General features: G+C 39.7%; 1 long non-coding RNA gene across 1 annotated transcript; it reads right to left on the reverse strand.

Moving 5' to 3' along the window:
- Positions 1 to 16,439: 16,439 nt before the first annotated feature.
- LOC118835280 lies at positions 16,440 to 20,277 on the reverse strand. Its single transcript, XR_005009494.1, has 2 exons — positions 20,247 to 20,277; positions 16,440 to 16,793 (listed from the first exon to the last, which is right to left on the reverse strand). It is a non-coding gene; the product is annotated as an uncharacterized LOC118835280 (long non-coding RNA).
- Positions 20,278 to 25,007: the final 4,730 nt, after the last annotated feature.

Genomic DNA, 25,007 nt, shown 5'->3' on the forward strand with positions numbered 1-25,007 from the left:
TTCTTCCCTAGTAAACAGGTTAAACCATCAACAGTATACTTTTAATTCATCTTCTTGGTGAATCACACAACTTATTAAAAGTAGAATGAGGTCAGCCATATCAGCTCTGATGGTTTCGATAACAATAGCTAATTAAATCAAAACAGGAAATGCTTTAATCAAAGAAAAGCTAGTAGGGCCACCACCTTGACCCACAGCTTTCCTCTCTGCTTACTTATTAAGTCCTTCACTACTCAGGTGTATGTTTGGGTTTCATATATGTCCCAGCCATTGAAGGCATCTCTGGCTTAGTGATGAAAGATGGGAAGCAATCAGAACCATTCATAGTACTTAATTTTTTTAAATTTCAGAAACATTTAGATGAAAATATTAGGATTTGCAGTGTAGGGTATTAATTGTATTCTGTGTGAACTGCAAAATTTTTAAATGGAAGGACTTTAGAGATCATGGGAAAAAGAAGACTAGGACATTGGAAAGAAGACTGGGTTTGGAACCTGGAGTCAAATCCTGGCTCTGCTTTTTATTGCCTGGGTGAACCTGGGCAAGTCACCCAAATCTCTCAAGGCCTCGAGTTTCTCAGCTATAAGAAGATCAGGTTAGACTAGATGATCCTTAAGGTCACTTCCAACTCCAGACTTATGATCTTGTCTCACCTCTTATTTCCCTGATGGGGAAACTGAAATCCAGAGAAATGAAGTGACTGTAGATTAGAGACTTAAGTGACTGCTATTAGACCATATGGTTAATAGGAGATACAGACTAGATGAGCAGCCAGGGCTCCTGTCTCCCAGTCTAGTGTAGTTTCCATAATTTTATTTCTGCACATGCTGCCAAAACTATCTTTATTATTGTTAAATTATATTATTAATAGAATGTTGACAAATTATGAGTATCTTATGTGAACAAAAATTACCTAGCGCAAGGCCCTTAACAAAGAAAACCTTTGTTTTACTTATTGAAAGTGGGCGCTTGTGGATAAATTGCTAGCGTGTGTGTTTGTGTTGAATGAAGATATAAAGGAGAGAGAATCAAGTTACACTTTTTCTAAGGCCACTGATTTCTGATGTAGTCAGAGCTTTGAAAGTAAGGATAAAAATCACGCATTACATCAGAAACTATACTGACAGACTAAGAAGGCGGCAAATTAGTGACTAATAGTGATTAATGTCTTTTAAATAGTTTTCAGGCTGCCCAAGAAAATATGGCTAGCATTTATGTAGAGCTCTTACGTTTGCAAAGCACTTAATGAACACTATCTTTTGATTTTCACGACAATGTTGGTGCATAGATAATATTATTATCCCCATTTTATGAATGAAAAAACTGAGGCTGTGAGATTAAGTGACTTGCTCAGGGTCATACATCTAGTAAATGTCCGATGTCACATTTGAACTCAGGATGTTCTTGAATCTAGGTGCAGTGCTCAATCCATGGCACTACCTGGCTCTCTCTCATTTATTTCATTCTAATCATTTAGTACTGGCACCCTTAGCCCAGCTCCACCTCAGAAGCTTATGTTTCTAAAGGATATATGCTGCTTCTCCCAATTATTGTATTCCTTTTCTCTAACTCCTGTCCTATTCAAGTTGAAAAAGAGCCAGTGAAATTTCCTCCAGTCCTGCCTTTCAGGCTGACCCCTCCTTATGTTTCATTCTGTACTGCTTGCCAACATTGTTGAGCATTAATGATGTGCCAGCGGTGTCAGGACACTTGAAGTGATTAGGATGGTCTTGGATGGCGGTAGAGGCTGGCAGAGAATTGCAAAGTGAAATGCAAAGATGGCAATCTCCACAGGGAGAAAGCAGTGCTCCCTCCTCCTCCCCCAATACATCTCCCCTGGATTTTGATGTCATGGGGCAAAGTGCCATTTTCCTCTATGCCTACTCTTACCCCACCTAGTTATAGCTCTGGACACACAGCTAAAGAAATCATGCCATGGGAAGTTTAAAACTTTAATAAGGTTTGAAAAATTAACCTATAGGACTAGTTCTAGACTTTTCTTTTTCAAACTACCCTCAGATGCAATGTTGCAATGACACCCTAGAAACCCTGTCTTTCAGCTTCTGGAAGGACAAAGAGTATCAGCACTAAGGCAGAAGACATGACCTGGCCAACACTACTTGATTTCAGGACACTAAGCAATTAGAATGAAATCTGGTCCATTCATCTCAGAAGTAGGGACCTTTTTTCAGCCAGTGGAGAAACAATCAGACAAATGACAGCATTTTCTATTCATACATTTTAGTCATAACTAGAGCTTTATGGAACTAACATCCTCTGCTCAGGACACCAGGCATATATTCATATAAAGGTGGGTTCATCCTTTAAATCACTACCAGTCAACACCTTAATTATTAGTTAACAGCTTAGCAGGGTTTACTCATCCTACTCCAGCCCCCTCCTTTTACAGATGAGGAACTGAGATCTAGAGAGATTAAATGATTTGCCCAAGATCACATAGTAAAGGGCAAAGCTAGGTTTTGAACCCTGATCATTTGACTTTCTTTCTACCATACCATGCTAGGCTAAATGCATGCATGTGTGCACACGTGTGTGTGCATGCATACATACTGCTCACTAATCTTAGCAGAGAGTAAGGCAGTTAGTTGGTTGTATAACTAAACCAGTACAAGCATTGGCATAGCTATTCCTCAAAGAGCCCTGGCAAAACATGAGGCTCAAGCAACTGAAGGGGCTTAAAAATGATTTTGGAAGTCACAGGGCCCCCCAGAAATTGAAAGTTTGGCTAATTCCACAATGGACTAATAGATTGCTAAGGTGACAAAGGGGATTGCATTAATATGTAACACCTACTTCCATTGCTAGGCTCTCTAAAATGCTAGCTTTTATCTACAGCCAAGACAGAAGCGTTATAGAGGATCAGTTGTCCATTTACATCTGGTATTCTTAGAAAACGTATAAAAGTCAATGGAAAATTATTAGAACTAGACTAGGGTTCTTAACCTTTTGTTGTGTCATGGGCCCCTCCAGAGTCTGGTAATGTCTCCTAGGGACCCCTTCTCAGAATAATGTTTTGTTTTTTAAATTTCCCAATTAAAGGAAATATTAAATGGAAGTTAGATGCTGGTAAAAAGAAAGATGCAATTCCCACCCCCTCCATCTAAGTTCATGGACTCACTGAAATCTATATCCACACCTTTTCTGGTTTGGTAAGAACCCCTGAGTTAGAACAAGAGTAGCCTCACACCTCTTCCCCTCTCCTTTCCCAAAATTTTTGATCATGCCCCTGATAAGCCCAGTACATGCGGGTATACTTGGTAAAATGCTGACAGGGGCACAGAACCATGCTCATTTTAGCCCTGCCCTTTGGCTGCTCCCTTGCTCCCTTAGTCAGCATTTCTGTGCCACAAACCTCCTCAATTCATGTTGGGAATATATTTTCTATTTCTTGTGTATCTCTCACAACTGGATTTGACCTTCAGTTGGCTCTTAATAAATACCTTTGGTCTTAAAATGTTGTTGTTTTTGTTTTATTTTATTAGTGTTTGAATAAGACTATTTTCCCACAATTTCAATTTGTCAACATAGGCTGGCAAGCAAGGTAGAAACTCAACTCTGGGTCCCCCCAACTGCGGAAGGTTACCTCCCATCTATGCAGTCTGTGTCTTGTACTGACTTATTCATTTACATGCTGTCTCCTCCATTAGAATGTAAGTTCTCTCAGGGCAGGCATTGATTTTGCCTTTGTGTTCCTAGTGCTTGGCACAGAGCCTGGCACATAGTAGATGCTTAATAAATGCTTTTTGATGAGGATGACAATGAGAAGGAGGAGGAAAAAGAGGATAGTTGTAGCCATTCCTCTGCCTAGACAATTGCTGACTGGCATAGATTTCTGCTCACTTTGCTAAGATCGGTAGCACCCCATAGAGATAATGCATTCACTCTCTGGGCCCTGCTATAACATGCAGCAGAGCTGAGACTTAATGCCTTTTTAAATTAAAATTCCATTGTTGATAGCTTTGCAGCCTATAGCATGATTTTTGTCTGTTTGGGAACAGTGAAGCTTTGTGAGTTTTTTTTTTAACTCCAATCAGCAAGTGCTTATTGAGGAGTTACTGCATGCTCATTCTCATGGAAGGCCTGGATGAGTAGGGAAAAAAAAGTAAAATACACTGCTTGGCCCTCTCCTATCACCCAGTTTATTTAACCTGTCACACAGTTCTTTTAATCTGGCTATACCGTTATCTAGTAAGCATATGGCTCTTGTCCCTTCCTGCCTCCTGCAGAAAGGTCTGAGGAGTAGACAGAGCAATTGTTGTTTAAGCTATTTTTGTGGTATTTCATTTCCCTGCTTATGCGGCTTTTTCTGCATTTTGGGGAAAAATCATAAGCAAATGTTATTGTATTTTTAAGCTTCTAGAGTCATTGCTTCATGACCAGTAAAGTTTGCATTTTAATTTTTGATAAGTCTATTTATGAAAAATCTGATTTGCAGTAATATAAAAGTGGTTCAACATTCAATGCAATAGATATCAGAATGGAGATAATAGATTTGGAGTTGGAAGGGATGTTAGAGGTTGTGTAGTACAGGGGTTCTTTACCTGGTGTCCATGGCCTTCCTCCACCTCTGCAAAAGGTCTGCAAAAGATCCATGAATTTGAATGGGAAAAGAAATATTACATCTTTGTTTTAACTAACTCCTACCTGAAATTTATCATTTCCTTCACTTATTTAAAAATATTATCCTAAGAAAGGGTTCACAGGTTTTACCAGACTGCCAAATGAATCCATGACACAAAGGTGAAGAATCCCTACTCTGATCCAACTTCCTCGTTTTACAGGAAACTAACGTCCAGAAAGGTTTAGTCATTTGACCAAGGTAATAAATTACATGGACAGAATTTGAACCCAGCTCCACTGACACAAAATCCAGTGCTTTTTTTCAATATACCCACTGCCTTGAATATTGTCAGATCCTTAATTTCTTTTCAAATTTAATATCTCAGTGGAGAACAAAAGTCTTTAAAGATGACTGACAGACCTGGATGATATTTTAAAAGTCTTAAAGGAATTAATGAGCTTGACTCATCAGTCATAATCTTTCACAAATCAAGATGACTGGAAAAGAGCCAGATTTATTGGCTCCTAAGGCAAAAGAATCAAGCTAATCCTGACTTCTGTAACCACTGCCCTAACTTGTGAAACAAGCAACCTGTCTCCATCTGTGGATGGAAACACAGAGGGGCTCCTCGGATCATCATTAGCATTTGCCAAGTGCCAACAATGCTTCAGGCATTGAATATAAAACTGAGCTAAATGGAGCCTCACCCAAGTGAGCTTCCAATTACTGGGAAATATTGTTTTGGGTATTTTGGAGAAAAAAAAATAGCTAGAAGTAAGAGGGAAAATTGAGCAAGGAGAAAGTGTAGGATGAGCTCAGGAAAAATAATTCCTATCAAATCACCATCACTAGGGCCATTAAACTATGTGATAATTTTTTGTGGTTATTAGTATTAATCATAGTAATCACTGTCATTATCAAGAATGCCACGCAGAGAACAATTCTGCTATGCAAAAAGATAGAACTGATACTTGAATAAGTGTCTTTTATTCTCAAATGCAAATGAAAGACTTACTTTGCAGACCATAAAGCCTCGTTTGATAGCTAGTAGTTCTCCCTTCACAAAGATATTGCTACTGATGATGTGATTTCCTTGCAAACATCTGCAAAACCTCACCCCTTTAATTCAAAGAAGACTGTTCTGAAAATGCCTGACTCAAGCCAAAAAAAGCAGCCAAAAACTGGTTTGTTTTTAAATTGAAAGCTTATCTTCTTCACATGGTTGTAGTCACCTGTTTGCCTTACTATTTCCTCTCTGGGAAGGAAAGCACAAAATTAATCTGTTTCCTACTGCCTTTAGGAAGTAAGCAAAGGAAACAGTCTATATGCTTCCTGAAGGTAGGGTCCATTCTTTCTATTCTTCCCTATCCTTGCCCTGGTGCCTTGCATAGCCTTAGTATGTTCTTGTGGAGAAGAAAAACCTAATTTGGCTTATCTGGTAAAGTTTCAGATTAACTCTTTGAACCTGGATCAGGTCCATTTGGAATAAAAGCTGATTATTAATTTATATAATATACTGGCTCCCATTTTGCCTTCTCAAAAATAGGCCCCAAAAGGCCTAAAATAAAAATAGAAAACTATTATCCAACCTAAAAAAGGGAGCCTGAGTCTTCTGGTGAGTAGTATAGTAGAAAGAGCACCAGATTCAGAGACAGGGAGACATCAGTTTGAATTCTGTTTAGTTATTTCATCTCTATGAGCCATGGGTTTTCTCATTTGCAATATGAGCCGAGTGGATGGGCTGATCTCAAATCTTGCATGTGGATCTCTGGTTGTAGTAAGGAAGGAATGAGTAATTATATATATATATATATATACACACACACACACACACACACATATATACACACACACACACGTGTGCGTGTGCACGCGTGCGTGCGTGTGTGTGTGTGTGTGTGTGTATATATATATATATCAAAGTGCTTTTTAAGCTGTAAAGTTCTATACAAATGTAAAATATTGTTTTGGGGAGGAGGATAGAGGGATGGTACATATTTTAATGTGTAAGACACATGTGTGTGGGCGGTGTAAATATAAAGACTGCTCCACATGTGTGTAGTATGGATAGATATCAGATCTGGAATCTGGCCCACTCTTCTCCCAGAAAGACTGGAATTTCTGCCTTTGTGGAGATAAGGGGAAGGGCTGGGTATTTGTTCCTTCCCTCTATCTCCAAACCAGGCACTTGCCTAGGATTTTATTTATCCATCCAGCATCTGTAGGTCTAGGGACACTAAACTCAAAAAAAAAATCCCAAACCACCCCACTGTATCTGAGAACTTTCAAGAGGAGGGTAATAGGTTAATAAAGCAAGCTTAGCTCCCTCCTACCAAACCTCTGCTTACATAAATAACCATTATGAATAGCAAGTAAACACATTTAGCCAAGCCAAACAGTAAACAGAAGTCAGGAAAGTTATACAGATTAGAAGAGACCCCAAAATACACAACAGTAAGGGAGTCTTCAGTTGTTGTTTGTCCTTCATTTTTGAAGAGGGCCAATGACATCACAAGATCATGTCTTGTACCCTGCATGAATTGGATTTAAGTGAGTCAGACTTGCACAAAGTCATCAGCCTCACTCTCTTCCAGAGTCGCTGAAGTGCAATGGCAAACTAAAAGTCGATGATGGTGATGGCCGAAGATCACCTTGGTGTCTTTGATGTCTGACCAAGCTCTAAGTGCTTCATAGCACCTGCGTCAGCCACCTTCATGGCTGTTGGAACAAATTGTTCTTATCCAGCCATTTGGCAAGGGGAAATCTTCACTACTTGGGGTAGACATCCCCCCAACTCACCAATGGGTTTTAGACCTGTTGGTTACCTGCCAACAAGGTTTCACCAGGGTTTGGCTGCTGCATATGCTACAGCTTTTGGGAGCCACAGTTAAGAGTGAGATAGAACACCTAAGCTCAACCAAGAGGGTAAGGAAACTATCTCACCAAGGACCATCTGATCTCAGCAGTCTCTAGAGCAGCAAGAACCAGAAGTCAAGCTTTCCCTACGTGTCAGCAGCTCTGAGGGTCCAAGCACTCATTCAAAAGTTCACACTTGCCTTTCTCAAAGTCCTTCCTCATGGTGTGACCTCCAACAACCTCCTTTTGAAAGGTAAGCAGCTACATGCTCAGCATTCTCTCCCAATCAGGAGTCACATCTCCTGTTTATACAGCATACAGGCCACAGGACTGCTCCTCAGAAAAAACTGCCCAAACTACTTGGGCAAGAGTGAATGTTAAAAGATGAATGAACTGAGTTCTTCAGTCAATACATTTATCAAGTCCAAGTTCTCCTCACTTGCTTTGTTTTTTATTTTGAAAAGAATCCCAGATTATTTTCTACGTTTCTTTCCTTTTGTGGATTCCATAGCTAAGCTTTTAAAATGATTGATTCAGTAGAAACTCCTACATATTAATCTAAGTACTATGGGTTAGTATGTTTGCTACTTGAGAAGCTACATTAAATCTTTTAGGCCACTTAGTAAATCAGTACTCTAGTTTCCCAATTGTGTAAAGGAAGGCAGGTAAAAGAAATTGAAATGGGCTTCTTGAGGCCCTTTGTGTCCTTAGGAGAGGCAGAATGGCATTGTGGAAAGAGAGCTGGCTTTGGAGCTAGTAAGTTCCACCTCTGACACATGCTGGCTATGTCACCCTGGGTAAGTCATTGAACTTGGTGGCTCTCAAAGACTAGAAGTTTTGAGAAGGCATTGACCTTTGTTAGTAGAGGGAGTTTCTCACTGAGAATTCCCTATGCCAACAAAATCACAGGTCCAGTCCCTATTTTCCTTGTATTCCCTAGTGCTCTAAGTTATTAAGTGCTAACTTAGGTACCCAGAAGAACTCATATACCATCCTAACTGCCAAGAGCTGTTCACTCAGTCACCTGGTGATCCTGGAGCCAATATGCCATTCAAAATTATGTGCTCTAGTCATTTAAAATAATTAACTGCCATCACAAAATGTCTTGAAAGAAAAGGATTTGTGAAGACGGAAAAACTGACTTCTTAAGGGAAAATTTTCAGCTGTCTCCAAGCTTAGAAATACCTCAGTATATCCTTAACAAGCTTGATCTTGCTTTAAAGGAAGATTAAGAATGACAACTTTATCCCTTGCTGTTTTTATCCCTTCATTTACTAATGGAATTTTCACTAATAATGCTTAGATTACTACCCATGCACACAGATCCTCCTCTCCCTACCAAAAAATGTACTTTAGCCTTTACAGTAGATAGTATAATACAACATTTAATAGAACACTGTTATAAGTTGTCAGAGAAGTTTAGGATTGCAAGAATATCAATAGCACTGATAACTAATCAAGGTAAAACTGATTCAGGTACCATCTACAGGTTTCTGCCATATTTTAGTGTCACAGCCATGGCTGAGGTGGAAAGCGTGGGATAAAACAAACATGTCTGTTCAGACATTTCCCAGTATATCTTGTCTCAGAGAATAAACAAGGACTCCATTTCCCAGGAAGCCATGTGCCTACATGTGCACATTACACTAAGAGACTAATGAAAGGATGGGGAAAAGTAGAAGACAAGGAGAAAGAGAGGGTTAAAGAGGAAGGAAACAGGTAAGGAGTGGGGGTGGGGGGAGAAAAGAAATGTAGGAGTGAAATTAGAGAGAAAATCAGGTAAAGAGGAGGGAAGAGGTCTAAAGAGAGCTATAGGAGAAAAGAGGAAAAAAAGGAAGGAATTGGAGAAGTGAGTAACAGAAAGTCTCTCTTATTTTTCTCCAGCCATAATGCACAGAAATGTCCTGAAATAACCTCTGTTCATACCTCTTCCTCAATCCTACCCAGTGGATGAGAATTTTACTTTAAAGAAGAAAGCTTTTACCTTATCTTGCCAGGGCCCTGGTCTCCATGACATTTCCCAGCTAGCTGCTGACTGTGTTGTTTACTCTCTGGCCATCACCTTTATTCCCATACCAATAGGAGCTTTGGCCTCTACCCCTGGGTCTCCCCGATAGGTGAGTTTTTTTGTTCTAAACATGTTTAGGGATTGTGTTGCTTGCTTACATTTGTATCTCCAGTATTTAGTATAGTGCCTGGAACATACTATTTAATAAATGTATGTTCTATCAATTCAATTAACAAAACAATAAAATAAATGATAATGCAAAAGGTGCCTATGATTTAAAATTATTGTTCTAAAATTACATAAAATGTGCTGTGAGTCATAGTATACTTCAAAGGAGTAAAGCTGAGGGTTACCCAAAAAGGAAATGGAGAGGTACCTGGTTGGCATGAATGGACTAGAATACATTACTAATGAAAAATGTTGTTTGTTGTTGTTCAGTCATTTTAGTTGTGTCCAATTCTTTGTGACCCATTTGGGGTTTTCTTGGCAAAGATACTGGAGTGGTTTACTACTTCCTTCTCTGGCCCATTTTACAGAGGAGGAAATTTTATAGATGAGGCAAACAGGGTTAAGTGACTTGCCCAGGATCATACAGCTAGTAAGTGTCTGAGACCAAAGGTCTTCCTGACTCCAGGCCACTGCACCACCTAGGTGGTTGGTGAAGAATATAGAAATATATAGCTGTCATGTGACTAAAGGGAAGGCAAACTGACGGACAGCTCAGGTAGTCAGTCCACTGATATTCACAGTATCAGCAGATCTAGAAGAGTCTCCCCCTCCTGAGAAGTTGGAGAGATAGACCTCAGTGGAGGTCATTTATAAGAGGATCTGGACAATAGTCACAAAAGATGAGAAGGTGGATAGGTTGTACTCTGTTACTATCCACATGGATGAGATCACAACTCCAACAAAATGTCCAAGAAATACAGATGGCAGGCACTCTATAAATACTTTTAGAATAAATGAATAAATTATCTTTGTCTTTTTGTTTGGTCAGCCCTCTATGTAAGCACAATAAGGCAAACCAAACAAATTATGTCTATTCAGATTTGAAGCTTAGATTCCCAAAGAACAAAGATAAATTGAGTTGCCTTGGATAGCAAGTTGGTATGCTGAAAACATCTAAAAGTTCTAAAATAAACTTACTTTTTAAAAAATACCAACAGTAAAGCAGTCTTGAAGAAATTAGGTCTAAACTGTCATTTTATACCACATACCAAAATAAGTTCCAAACTGATACATGACTTAGATATGAAAGGTCACATGATAAAACAAAACAAAGAAGGAATTACCTATCCCTTCTATGGATGGGGAAGGTTTAATAATCAAAAATGGATGGAGAGGATTACAAATGATATGATGTGTAATTCTAATTACATAAAATTTAAAAGTTTCTGAATAAACAAAATTAATGCAGTTAAAATTAGATGGGAAAATTTACTGGAAAAAATCTTTGCAGCAAGTCTGAAAAAGGTCTGATATCAAGACTTATAAGTAACTGATTCAAATATATAAGAGTAAGAGCCATTCCCCAGTAGATAAATAGTCAAAGGATATGAATAGACAGTTCTCAAAGGAAAAAATTCAAACTATTAACAGATTCATGAAAAAATGCTCCAAGTCACTAATAGAGAAATATAAATTAAAATAATTCTGAGATTCCATAACATACCCATCATATTGGCAAAAATACTAAAAAAATAAAAGAAAAAGAAAAAAGAAAAATTGTTGGAGGTGCTGCAAAAAAACAGGCACACTAATATACTCCTGGTGGAGCTGTGAATTGGCCTGGTCATTCTGGAAAGCAATTTGGAACTATGCCCCCAAAGTCACTAACTTGTACATATAGAACTACCACTAATTTGGTAGATGTAATGGCAAGCAAAGTGGGACTTTTTGCTGTTTTTTCTTTTGGAGTGCTTCTCGGCACTAAGGCAATCAAGTACCTTTGATTGGGTCTTGCCTTTGTTTGAATCAATAGTCTTTGATTGAATCAAGAGTCCTTGATTGGAAACAGTATATATACTCTGAGATTAGCATTTTGCTTTGGGGGCTCACTCATTGGAAAAGTGTTCATGTAATTTGGCTAGACAAGACTTTGGATAGCCATTAAGGAGCCTCCTGGCTTTGAAAATCCAGATGTTGGTGCTTTTCTCTCTGGTAAGTATATATTGCTATGGACAGACAGTGAGAAGCCCTGTCTGCTGATCTGTGTCATTTGCTCTGTTTATATAATTTCTGCTTGTAAATTCTGTGTGTGTTTTCTCTGAAGTTCAGGGTGCTGACTTTTTCCCCTGAACTAAGTGAATGGTATATATATATATATATATGTATGTATATATATATATATATATATATGTGTGTGTGTGTGTGTGTGTGTGTGTGTGTATATGTTTAATTGAAGCGAGATTGTAAACCCCTTCAAGTTGCTTTCCTTAGAAAAGCAGATGAAAGAACTTGTGCTAGCAGCCCTCCTGTGTGCTGGTGTTATTGCCCTTACACCACCATGTAACATTGGTGTTAGAGTAGAGAACAAAAAGATGAAAAGGACCTACATGTAACAAAACATTTACAGCAAATCTTTTTATAGTGACAAAAACAAACAAAAAACAAAAAACCTGTAACTAAGGAGGTCTCCATCAATTAGAGCAGGGCTGTCCAACCTTAGGTTTTTTATTGAAACAATAGACAATATATTTTGATTTGCCATTTTAGTGAGAGCTCTGCAGTAGCTTGGCTTCATTTACTAAAGCATTTATGTAAATTTCTATGCTTGTAGGCTGGCTGCATGAATTGCACTGAGGGCCGCATGTGGCCTGCTGACTGCATTTTGGACAGCCCTGAATTAGAGAATGGCTGAATAAATTATGGTATATGAATATAATATAATATTATTGTGCTGCAAGAAAATGATGCGTCTGTTTCAGACTGAGAAGATTTGTATGAATTGATATAGGGTAACATGAGCAGAACCTGGGAAACAATTAGTAAGACAACAATATTATAAAGAAAAACAACTAAAAAAACAAGAAATTTGATCGATGCAATGACCATCCAAAAGACTGCTAACAAAACATACCTCCCATCTCCTTATGGGTAGGTGCTAATAATAGTGGAAATAATACCTAGCATTTCTATAGCATTTCTAGGTTTGTAAAGCACTTTACAAACATCTCATTTTATCTTCATAGGAACTTAGAAAGAGATGCAAGTATTATCCCATTTTACAGATGAGGTCATTGAGGCAAACTGTGGTGAAGTGACTTGACTAGTCATACAGCTGGTAATGGCTTGAGTCAAGATTCAAACTAGAGTCAGGCATTCCTGACTGCAGCGTTAGTGCTCTAACCACTCACTGTACTATCTTGCTGTGATGCACTCAAGATGAGGAATAAGATACACATTTTTCAGACATATCAAAATGAGAATTTGTTTTTCTTGACTATGTATGTCTGATAGAAGGATTTTGTGTTTCTTTCATTTTATGGAAGTGGGGTTTGGAGAAGTGTTGCTAGCCTTCTTGTTCTTCTTAGGTAAAGGGGAAGGGAAGGAGAAAGCATTACTCTCTTTTGTGTGACCAACTCTAGGCCTCTGGAGCTAATCAACACATTTTCAGTTCTTTAGAAAGGCCTATATCAAACCCAAATGACACACAAGAAGGCAGTTATCAAGACCATTCCTATTTTCTGACCATTACAGAAAGGTCTCCCGTCCTTGCTCCTACTTGTGTGAGGGTAGATAGGTTCCTTTCATCTTCTCTATCCCACAGTATGGACTGTTTGCCCTTCACAAGGTTAGCAACTCCCAGAGTTTTTATGAAACTTGAGATAAACAGAACCATTCCTTTCCATTTATCCTTTCAACTTTTGTCAGGTCCCTGAGAACCATCCTTAAGGCCATGCAAATTGCTGTGAAGACTCCATAAGTCTCTGGGGGCAAATAATAACACTGAGGCAAGGGAACCTGGAGCTGGTGATCTTTATCTTTCTTAACATAAAGGCAAAAAGCTTCAGTTTCTTTAAAAAATATATAATTATATACAAGGGTGGAGCCAAGATGATTGTGTGAAAACAGAGACTTGCTTGAGCTCTCCCCCAAATCCCTCCAAACACCTGTAAAAATGACTCTAAACAAATTCTAAAGCTGTAGAACCCACAAAATGACAGAGTGAAACAAAGCTTCAGCCCAAGACGGCCTGGATGGTTGCTGGGAAGGGTCTATTGCACTGTGCTGGGAGCAGAGTGCAGCCCAACGTGGGATGAGCTGGAAGAGACCAGACCAGAGTATACCTGATGGAGCAGGCCTCAGGGCACTGAATCACTCGCAGCTGTGGCACTTTCCAGACTTCTCAACCCACAAATGCCAAAGACAACTGAACAGGTCAGTGGGAAAACTGTTGGGTCTGATGAGACAAGTGTATGGTCTGGCCCCAGCCCTGGGGGTGGTGGAGGTCGCTGCAGTAGTAGCAGCAGGAAAATCCAGCAGCTGCTTCTGGAGCTCCAGGCCCACAAACAGTGGGAAGAATCAAGTGGCTGATCAGAGTGGGAATGCAGGGACCTCTTTGGTGGCACAAAGGCAAGGCTCTCTTGCTTTGCCCTGCTTAGATCTGGGTTGTGGTCCCTGGGGGAGGAGGAGGGCTGGTGTGGCAGAGCTTGTGGTGGCTGAGGAGAGGGAGTTCTCCTGGTAGTTATACAGCAGAAAGGAGGGCTAGCACTCACAGACCAGAGCACAGGCCACGAGAAGAGGATCATACCACCTCAGAATAGGAGAAGCTCTGAAAACAGCAGCACAAAACCCCTAAAGCTTGGGACAAAGCACTCTCTACTCTGGAAGCAGAAATACCCTGACAAAGAGCTCACAAGTTGAGTAACTGGCTGGCAAAATGAACAGGCAGCATAAAAGGACTCAGACTATAGAATGTTTCTTTGGTGACAAAGAAGATGAAAACATACAGCCAGAAGAAGTCAACAAAGCCAAAGAGCCTGCATCAAAGCCTCCAAGAAAAATATGAATTGGTCTCAGGCCATGGAAGAGTTCAAAAAGGATTTGGAAAAGCAAGTAAGAGAAGTAAAGGAAAAACTGGGAAGAGAAATGAGACTGATGCAAGAAAATCATAAAAAACAAGTCAACAGCTTGCTAAAGGGGGCCCCAAAAAATACTGAAGAAAATAACACCTTAAAAATAGACTAACCCAAATGGCAAAGAGCTCCAAAAAGCCAATGAGGAGAAGAATGCCTTAAAAGGCAGAATTAGCCAAATGAAAAAGGAGGTCCAAAAGACGGAAGAAAATACTGCCTTAAAAATTAGAATGGAGCAAGTGGAAGCTAGTGACTTTGTGAGAAATCAAGAAATTATAAACCAGAACCAAAAGAATGAAAAAATTGAAGACAATGTGAAATATCTCATTGGAAAAACCACTGACCTGGAGAATAGATCCAGGAGAGATCATTTAAAAATTATTGGACTACCTGAAAGCCATGATCAAAAAAAGAGCCTAGACATCATCTTTCAAGAAATTATCAGGGAAACTGCCCTGATATTCTAGAACCAGAGGGCAAAATAGAAACTGAAAGAATCCATCAATCACCTCTTGAAAAAAGAACCCCAAAAGAAAACTCCTAGGAATATGGTAGCCAAATTCCAGAGTTCCCAGGTCAAGGAGAAAATATTGCAAGCAGCCAGAAACAATCAGTTTGAGTACTGTGGAAACATAATCAGGATAACACAAGATCTAGCATCTTCTAGGGATATAAGGGCTTGGAATATGATATTCTGGAGGTCAAAGGATTTAGGATTAAAAACAAGAATCACCCACCCAGCAAAACTGAGTATAATACTTCAGGGCAAAATGTGGATTTTTTATGAAATAGAGGACTTTCAGTCATTCTTGATGAAAAATCCAGAGTTGAATAGAAAATGTGACTTTCAAATGCAAGAATCAAGAGAAATATGAAAAGGCAGACAGGAAAGAGAAGTCATTAGGGACTTACTGAAGTTGAACTGTTTTGTTTACATTCCTACATGGAAAGATATTTGTAACTCATGAGACCTTTCTCAGTATTAGGGTGGTTGAAGGGAATATACATATATAGACAGAGGGCATAGGGTGAGTTGAATATGAAGGGATGATATCTAAAAAAATAAAATTAAGGGGTGAGGGAGGAATATATTGGGAGGAGAAGAATGGGGTACATTATCTCACATAAAAGTGGCAAGACAAAGCTGTTATAATGGAAGTGAAGAGGGGGCAGGTGAAAGGGAATGAGTGAATCTTGCTCTCATTGGATTTGGCTTAAGGAGGGAATGACATACACACTCAATTGGGTATCTTACCCTACAGGAAAGTAGGGGGGAAGGGGAGAAGAGGGGTGGATGATAGAAGGGAGGGCAGATTGAGAGAGGAGGTAGTCAAAAGCAAACATAGTTTAAAAGGGACAGGATCAAAGGAAAAAACTGAATAAAGGGGGACAGGGTGGGATGGAGGGAAATATAGTCAGTCTTTCACAACATGACTATTATGGAAATGTTTTGCATAACGATATGTGTATAACCTATATTGAATTGCTTGCCTTCTCAAGGAAGGTGGGTGGGGAGCGAAGAAGGGAGAGAATTTGGAACTCAAAATTCTAAAAACAAATATTAAAAAAATCATTTTTACATGCAACTGGGAAATAAGATATTCAGGCAATGGGGTATAGAAATCTATCTTGCCCTACAAGAAAGTAAGGGGAAAGGGGATGCGGGGGGAGGAGGGGAATGATAGAAGGGAGGATAAACTGGGGAAAGAGTAGAGATGGGGAGAAAATTTGTAACTCAAAATCTTGTGAAAATGAATGTTGAAAACTAAAAATAAATCAAAATATTTTTTTTAAAAAAGAAGAAAAAATTTATCTTTCTTGAATAAAGTCATAAATTAAAGTCCACGTGCAAAATAGTTGTAAATTTGTAACTATATGTGATTGAAAGAATCTGTGAAAAGAAAAAGAAAGAAGAAACACTTAACTTTTTTTATTGTTCTTGTTAATTTTCAACATATCCACCATCATTACTAATACAAAGGGTAATACGATTCTGTAGTTTGTGGAAAACATTTTCAAGCTGATTTTCAGTAATGCCAGCAATTGCATTAGTTATCCTAGCTTGCAAGTCTTCTTTAGATAGAGATTTGGTTGAACAAACATTAGTTTTCATATGTCGCCATAAAAAGAAATCCAGTGGAGTAAAATCTGGCGAATGTGGAGGCCAAGAAAATGGTAGGCTTTGGACGGCAGTGGTAGATTTTAGTTCAGCCAACCAAAGAACACAGTTTACTTTCTCTTCTAGTGAAGCCATGGGTCAACAGTAATCCTGAAAAATAAGTAATTTTTAAGTTAATTTCTACAAATAAAAATAAACATGAAATTTCTAAAGACAAAAATAAACTAGATACACCAAGCTTTCTAATCCTTGTTACAGATTCTTTCTATCACATATAGTTACAAAGTTACAACTATTTTAAATTGCACACACTTTACGTATATAATATATTAATAATACGTAAATATATATTATATAAATATAAATAATGTAACCCAGGTCCGACCATGTCTCACCCCCTACTCAGTAAACTAGCACTTCTAGGATCAAACACAAAATCAAAGCCCTTCACAACCTAACTTTGTCTTACCTTTCCAGTCTCCTTACATCTCACTCCCCTCCCCATACTTCAATCCAGTGACAGTGGCCTCCTTGCTTTTCCATGAATAAGACATTCCATCTCTAGTCTAGGCTCCAGGCATTTTCTTTGGCTTTCCTCAATCCCTGGAATGCTCTCTATCCTCATCTACCTCTACCGCCTTCTCTGGCTTCCTTTAAGTCCCAAGTCAAATTCCATTGTCTACAAGAACCCTTTCCTAACCCCTCAGTTCTCTTTTCTCTCTTAATTATTTCCTATTTGTTCTGTATATATAGCTTGTGGTAACTGTGCAAAGTCAGTCACTGGGGCAGAATTTAGTATGAGCAGCCCCCATGTTTTAACTTTGCTTGACAGTGCACAGTGCATGGGGTGTTCAAGAGGAACTAGCACCTCTGATGTGAGGGATTGCTGAGCCCTTTTCAAGGCTGTTCATCCACCTTTGGTGTCTACCTGGCCCTCAACTCTCACCTGCGGCTTCAAGAAGTTGTAGCACATCTTGGTGAACCGTCTCACCAAACCGGCTAAACCAGCTTGAGGGAGAGAGTGAGGCTGATGATTTTGTACCTCTCTGCCTCACTTAAATCCCATTTACTCACAAGTCCAGACATCAACCTGTGATGTAACTGGTCCTTTTGTGGACAAACAACAAGCAACTTTGCTGGAGAAGACTGACAGTCCACCCAGGACTAATCCCATCCCCTGAGGACTAAACGCGTCTCCTACCTATGCTGAAATGAGGAAGGAGCTAAAGTGACAGTAATCCCAGCTCCTCATTTGTATGTAAATTGTTTTACCCCAGTCTATAAAAGCAGTTTGCTATTTGAATCCAGCTGTGGGGCCATACTCCAACTTCATGCCTCAGTGAACTAATAAACTCCTTTTGTCTAATTTCCTGACTTTGCCTTAATTGACCAGGGTAAGATTTTCTACACAGTACATACTTGATTATTATCTTTAGATAGTGAGCTCCTTGAGGGCAAGAACCATCTTTTGCCTTTTCTTGTATCTCCAATGCTTAGCATAGTGCCTGGCAAAGAGTAGGTGCCTAATAAATGTCTATTGACTAATATAATGTGATACAACATTTTATAGTATATAAACCTACATAAGCTATGTGTGTATATATGTAAGTGTATATATACACATACATATGAACACACACAAACATAAAAATATATGAATGGATAGACAGATTGATTTAGGCCTCCCAAGCTGAAAAGGCTTTTGGTATAGTTCTAGTGATGGAATTATACCTGTCTTTTGAGGTATATATAGGCCTATTAAGATCATAGTAACTCATCACCAGATTAGCTTGGAGCAAGGGTGGGGAACCTACTGCTTTGAGGCCACATGTGGCCCTCTAGGTCCTCAAGTGCAGCCCTTTGACTGAATCTAAACTTCACAGAACAAATCCTCTTATAAAAAGGATTTGTTCTGTAAAAGTTGGACTCAGTCACAAGGCTGTACCCAAGGATCTAGAAGGCCACATGTGTACTTGAGGTTCCAGGTTCCCTGCCTATGGCCTTGAGGTGATGAATTTTTCAACCAACAAAATTCTCAAAAGCTCAGTTGTAGAGGGGATGTGAAGAGCCCATGTTGATTTAATTTTAATTTAATTGATTTAAGTGTTTGAAGCATTGGATAAATACTTATAGTGAATAAATTTGTTATTAAGACATTTATGGGATGATAAAATATATCTAGAATCCTAATTTTTATCATTAAATCTAAATTCCACATTCCTGTTACAACTAAGAAACAGATGGCACTTGCTAGCATCTTTAGCAGCAAAAATTGTAAGCCAAGGGAAAATCCATAGTGGAAATACTAAAATGCTATTTAGAATGACTTCAAACCTCAAATGCTATAGATGGCTGAGATGTCATATCGCCTTCACCTATGCAGTCAAAAGCAAGCCATATTTTAGTTAGAGATTGTTCATTTATGATCTTTCAACTTGGCCTCCATTCGGACAGTTATTACATATGTTCCTAAGTCTGGCATTATCTTAAGACAGTATTTTAAAACCTCAGATATTGCTGTCATCACCCCAGACAGAATGAAAGAATGGAAACTAGACATTCTGGTCTGGTGCAATGGACAGCTGAGACAATTATCTGAATAACTTAGGCCAAAACTAACTTTTTACTGTAGTGATTATTATCCTGCTTTCAGCCTGAAATGATTTGTGGCCTGGATTATCCTAATTGCCTCTGTTCTCAACTTCTCCTAAATGTCAAACTTGCCTAGGGGGAATATTTTTTTTTTCGGTTTCCCTGGTCTTGCTCAAAAGCACCTCACATTAACAAGAACAAAGAAAAAATAAAAGAAGATGGCCAAAGTCAGGTATCAATGTGAAACTCATCCATTCTTCACAATACCATAGTAACTGGGAATTGGCCAAGCTGAGTTCTTATATGTGTGCACAGGGTGCTGGGCTGATTCAATTCCCATTGGAACAGCCTAGGGGAGCTTGTTTCTGGAAAGGCAAGATGATATGTAATGGAAAGTGCCTGATCCCAAATTCAGGACATGGATAGGTACTGTAACTCTTATCCTGTAAAGAAAAGGGGCCTTTTAAAGATATCTATAGGCACATGAAAAAATGCTCTAAATCACTATTGATTAGAGAAATGCAAATCAAAACAACTCTTAGGTATCACATCTCTCCCGTCAGATTGGCTAACATGACAAAACAGGAAAATGATAAATGCTGGAGAGGATGTGGAAAAATTGGAACATTAATACATTGTTGGTGGAGTTGTGAACAGATCCAGCCATTCTGGAGAGCAATCTGGAACTATGCCCAAAGGGCTATAAAAATGCACATACCCTTCGACCCAGCAATACCACTTCTAGGGCTATATCCCAAAGAGATCACACGAGTGGGAAAGGGACCTGTGTGTACAAAAATATTTATAGCAGCTCTTTTTGTGGTAGCAAAGAACTGGAAATCAAGGGGATGCCCATCAATTGGGGAATGGCTGAACAAGTTGCGGCATATGAAATGGGGAAGATAAGGATTTCATAATAACCTGGAAAGACCTACCTGATATGATGCTGAGAGGAGCCCAACCAGGAGAACATTATACACAACCAGACATACTGATTCTGTGATGACTAACCTTGATAGACTTGGCTCTCCTCAGCAATGCATGGCTCAAAGACAGCTCCAAAGGACTCATGATAGAAAGAGCTATCCACATCCAGAGAAAGAACTGTGGAGTCTGAATGCAGATTGAGGCAAACTATTTGTTCTCTTTTTTTTTCCTCTTCTTTTTTGGTTTTTGTTTCTTCTTTCTCATGATTCATTCCATTGGTCATAATTCTTCTTTCCAGCTTGACTACTGTGTAAATAAGTTTAATGAGAAGGTTTATATAGAATCTATATCAGGTTGCATGCCGTCCTGGGGGAAGGGAGGAGGGGAGGGATGGGAAGAAAATTTGAAACTCAAGAACATGTAGAACTAAATGTTGTAAACTAGAAATAAAAAAATCTAATTAAAAAGAAAAAAAGAAAAAGGGCCTTTCATTTGGCTGCCAAGCTAGGAATTTGGAATGCATTCAAAAGGCATTAACTGACCAAGGCATTTTTCCTTTTCTTTCTGGCTGTGCTCAAATGAAAACAGCCATGAATACAGTAAACCTCTAAATGTGGACAAAGGTTTCAGTCTTTTATCTCCCTACTATCAACATGTGGCCTGTGAGCACATCACCCTGATGTTGCTTCTGTCTCTCTTGTGTCTATCTTTCTTGTATCTATTCTTTTAGGTGGAGTATTGGAGGTTGCCATGACTTTGAGAGCCTCAGAAGACTAGACTAGTGAGTGCCGGAAGCCCAGGAGCTGGAGTCTATGCTGAATTTGATGGAAACTGAATACAGGTGAAGTGGCAGCAGAGGGCCTGAAGAGAGACTTTCTTGATCCAGCCCAGCAGGAACTGAGATACTGCCTCACTCAGCAGTTATACTACATCTGGAAATGAGCTTGGTGGGTTGAATGATCTGTAGCAGTCATGCGACGTTGGAGCCCACTCTCTTCAGGAACCAATGTGGTATAGGGGAGAGTACGCACCCACGTGACGGGGGAAACGTTTATACTTTTATTCTTGCTGTATATTTTTCAGTAAATATACCTTTGTAAAAACAAATCGATATTAATTGGTTAAATGAAACTGGGGTCCTAGTCACTAGCAATGGATATTGGGAAAAACATTCTGAAAGGAAGGCGTGAGCTCAAAACATTAGAGAAGGGTACTCTCCAACCCCTCAAAGGATTCTTAACACCCCAAGGGGTAGAGGTTACCTTGCTCTGGACCAGAATCATCTATGTGAATGTGAATTGAGATGAGGATCCCCAGAGTTCATACATGCAACACATATTTTTCTCACTTGAACTGCTAAGAAGTTCAAAATAAAAAATTTAGCAAAAGCACACTTCTTACTTACTCATTACTTCTTTATAAATTAAAAAGCTGTTCAAGCTTCACAAGGAGCATGTTCCATATTTGTGACACAGGAGTTTTATTATGGATCCATCTTTGACAATCACTTCAACAATCTCCCAAGGAGGAACTGGAGGCGCAATGCTGACAACAGCAGTATGGTATCCAAAGGAGTCTGGGCACTAGATTACGTATTGTGAGAAAAGATGAAGACTGTATAATAAGCCTTTTGGCTTCATCACCAAATTCTTACAGCTTCCAAAGATGGATCTGGATTGTGCAGAGGTGGGGAACCGGCGGCCTTGAGGCCACATGTGACCTTCTAGGTTCTCGGGTGGGGCCTTTTGACTGAATCCAAGTTTTACAGAACAAATCCTTTTATTAAGAGGATTTGCTCTTTGAAGTGTGGATTCAGTCAAAGGACTGCACTTGAGGACCTAGAGAGCCACCTGTGGCCTCAAAGTTGCAGATACCACACCCCTGGACAGAGTGTTGGCCCTGGAGTCAGGAAGATCTGAGTTCCAATTTGGCCTCAGACGCTTACTAGCTACGTGATACTGGGCAAATCACTTAACCTGTGTCTCTTTCAGTTTCCTCATCTGTACAATGGGGATAATAAAGTATCTCTCTCCCAGGGTTGTCATGAGGCTCAAGTGAGATAACTGTAAAGCACTTAGCAGAGTGCCTGGCACATAGTAGGTGCTTAATAAGTTACTACTTCCTTCTCTTCCTTCCTGCCCTGAGGATCTAAACTCCATCTCCTTTCTCTAGATTACAGAGGAGCCAGGGGGATTAATAGACTGACTCCAGGAATGATATCTAAGTAACGAAACTCAGCATTTAGGAACCAGCCCAGGGCTTTCTTTTGGCAGATCCCCTGCAGTGTGTCTGACTGGAATAGGAACCGCCCGGAGCTTCAAGTGGCCACTACAGGAATTATCAAAGTCTATTTACTGCTGACTTCTCTCATAGAAGAGAAAGAACCCACAATGGCTCACATTTCTATAGGAAGATTTGTTCCATGCTTTCTTTATAACAACGAAAGGCAGCTAGGTGGCTCAGTGGATAGAGCACTTGGCTTGGAGTCAGGAAGACCTGGATTCAAATCCAGACTCAGACCCTTACTAGCTTCGTGACACCAAGCAAGTCACTCAATCTCCGTTTGCCTTAATACACTGGAAAAGGAAATGGCAAACCGTTCTAGTATCTTTGCCAAGAAAATTCCTACATGGTCACAGAGAGTCACACATGACTGAACGACTGAACAACAATATGTTACCATCATTGTTGTCACTCACGAATGTTTATATAGTGCTTTAAAGTTTGCAGAGAACTTTACATACATATTCTCACTAAGTGCTACTGTTATCCTCCTTTTACAGGTGAGGAAACTGAGGCTGAGGGACAGCTAGTGAAACAATATTGAGACTCGGGTCTTCCTGATTCCAAGTGCAGTCAGTGCTTTCTCCACTAGGCTCAGAGAAGTTAAACAATGTGCCCATGGTCACACAGCTAGAAAGTGTCAGAAACAGAATTCACACTCAAGTCTCCTAACTCCCAGTCCTAGAGTCTTTAAATTGTTATGTCTCCTTGGTCAGGTCAGTGGATTTTATGATCTATTTGTGCTTTGAGGAGGCTCCAAGAAGAGGTGGTAGGAGGGCGAGGATCTGAAGCTGCTATATAGTACCTGACCATTACTGGACTTCTAGTCATATGGACAAATCTGTCAATCCCCCAAAAAGAATGACAAATTTCATTTCCATTCCACTCTACTGTCTTCTGCTCCCTGTGACTTGGAGCTTTCAAGACAAGATTCTTTTTTTTCAGTTCCTTATTGGCTCCCTCCCTCTGCCTACAGATATCCCACCCTGAATCCCCTATTCTAAAAACAAAATAGAACAAAACTTTTCGTGAATAAGCTACTGCTTCAAGTTACTAGACCATCTCACTCCTCTCCATAGCTGCCAAGCTTCAGAAAATAGTCTATGCTGGCTGCCTCATCTTCCTTGAGATCTAGCATTCATCACCACCACCACATTGAACCTGCTTTCTATAAAGCTGCCAATGACTTGCTAATCATAATATCCAATGTCCTTCCCCCACTCCCGCCCCCTGCCCCACCCACATTCTCATTCTCCTTGATATTCTACAGCATTTATCCCTGTTATTAGTCCCTTCCTTAATATTTCCTCCTTCCCTGGCTTCTAAAATATGCCCATAGTTCTCCCATACAGATAAATTTAAAATAATATAAGGCAATTTAGGAAGGACAGGCATTAGCATTTGGGAGTAACAGGAGAGACTTCATGTAAAAGCTTTGAGTTGAGTTGTGAAGGAACTAAGGGATCCCACTTGATAAAGTTGAGGCGTTACAGGCAGGAGGAATGGTTAATGCAAAGGTGTAGAGATGGGAGATGGCAAACCATGTGGGAAGAAGAGCAAAAAAGGCTGGTCTGGCTGGTCAATGAATCTGTCAGCGAGAGTGTCTTAAGGACTCACTATGTTAAGTATTAAGGATACAAAGAAAGGTAAAACAAGTACCTGCCATCAAGGAACTCACATTATACTAGGAGAAAAATGTGAATAATTAGGTATGTACAAGATACACAGTGGGGAAGACACAGAAGCTGGGGAATGGGGGGCCTCCTGTAGAAGGTGGCCTTGGGGCATGGGGGGCCTCCCGTAGAAGGTGGCCTTTGAGCTGAGACTTCAAGGCCAGCAGGGAAGCTGAGAGGCATGGGGAGAAAGGAGAAGATTCCAAGCAGAAGGGACAGCAAGGGCAAAGGCACAGATGGGAGATGGAATATTCATGTGCAAAGAATAACAAGAAGGCTAACACATCTGGATTACAGTGTGTGTGGAAGGGAATAAGGTTTAAAAAGACTAGAAAGATGGGAAGAGTTTTAAATGTCTAACAGGAGTGTTTATATTTGATCCTGGAAATAATGGGAAACACTGAAGCTCATTGGCAAAGGGGCAAGAGGATCAGACCAGCCCCTTAGCAAAACTACCTCGGAGACTGAGTAGAGCATGGTCTAAAATGGGGAGGGACTGGGGGCAGAGAGACCAGTGAGTTGGCAGATGGTAATGCCCTCCACAGTAATAGGAAAGAGTTTGAGAAAGAAGATAAGGAACTCTTTATTGGACATGTTGAATTTGAGATGCTTATGAGACATCTAGTTTGAGAAGTCCAAAATCGAGTTGGCGATATTAGACAAGGGCTAGAGAGAGAGGGATTAAAGTTGGATAGATAATTTGGGAGTCACTTGCATAGATCTGATCAGCTCCCATGGATCTAATTACCATTGCTATGCTGACCGTTTTCCAATGTACTAATATCTCTGCTGACCTCCAATCCTGCATCTCCAACTTCCTTTCAGACTCAAGCTGGATGACCAGTCGACATCTTAAACTCACTACGTCCAAAACAGAATTATCATTCCT

This window comes from Trichosurus vulpecula, chromosome 2 (assembly GCF_011100635.1).
Source record: "Trichosurus vulpecula isolate mTriVul1 chromosome 2, mTriVul1.pri, whole genome shotgun sequence".
NCBI lineage: Eukaryota > Metazoa > Chordata > Mammalia > Diprotodontia > Phalangeridae > Trichosurus > Trichosurus vulpecula.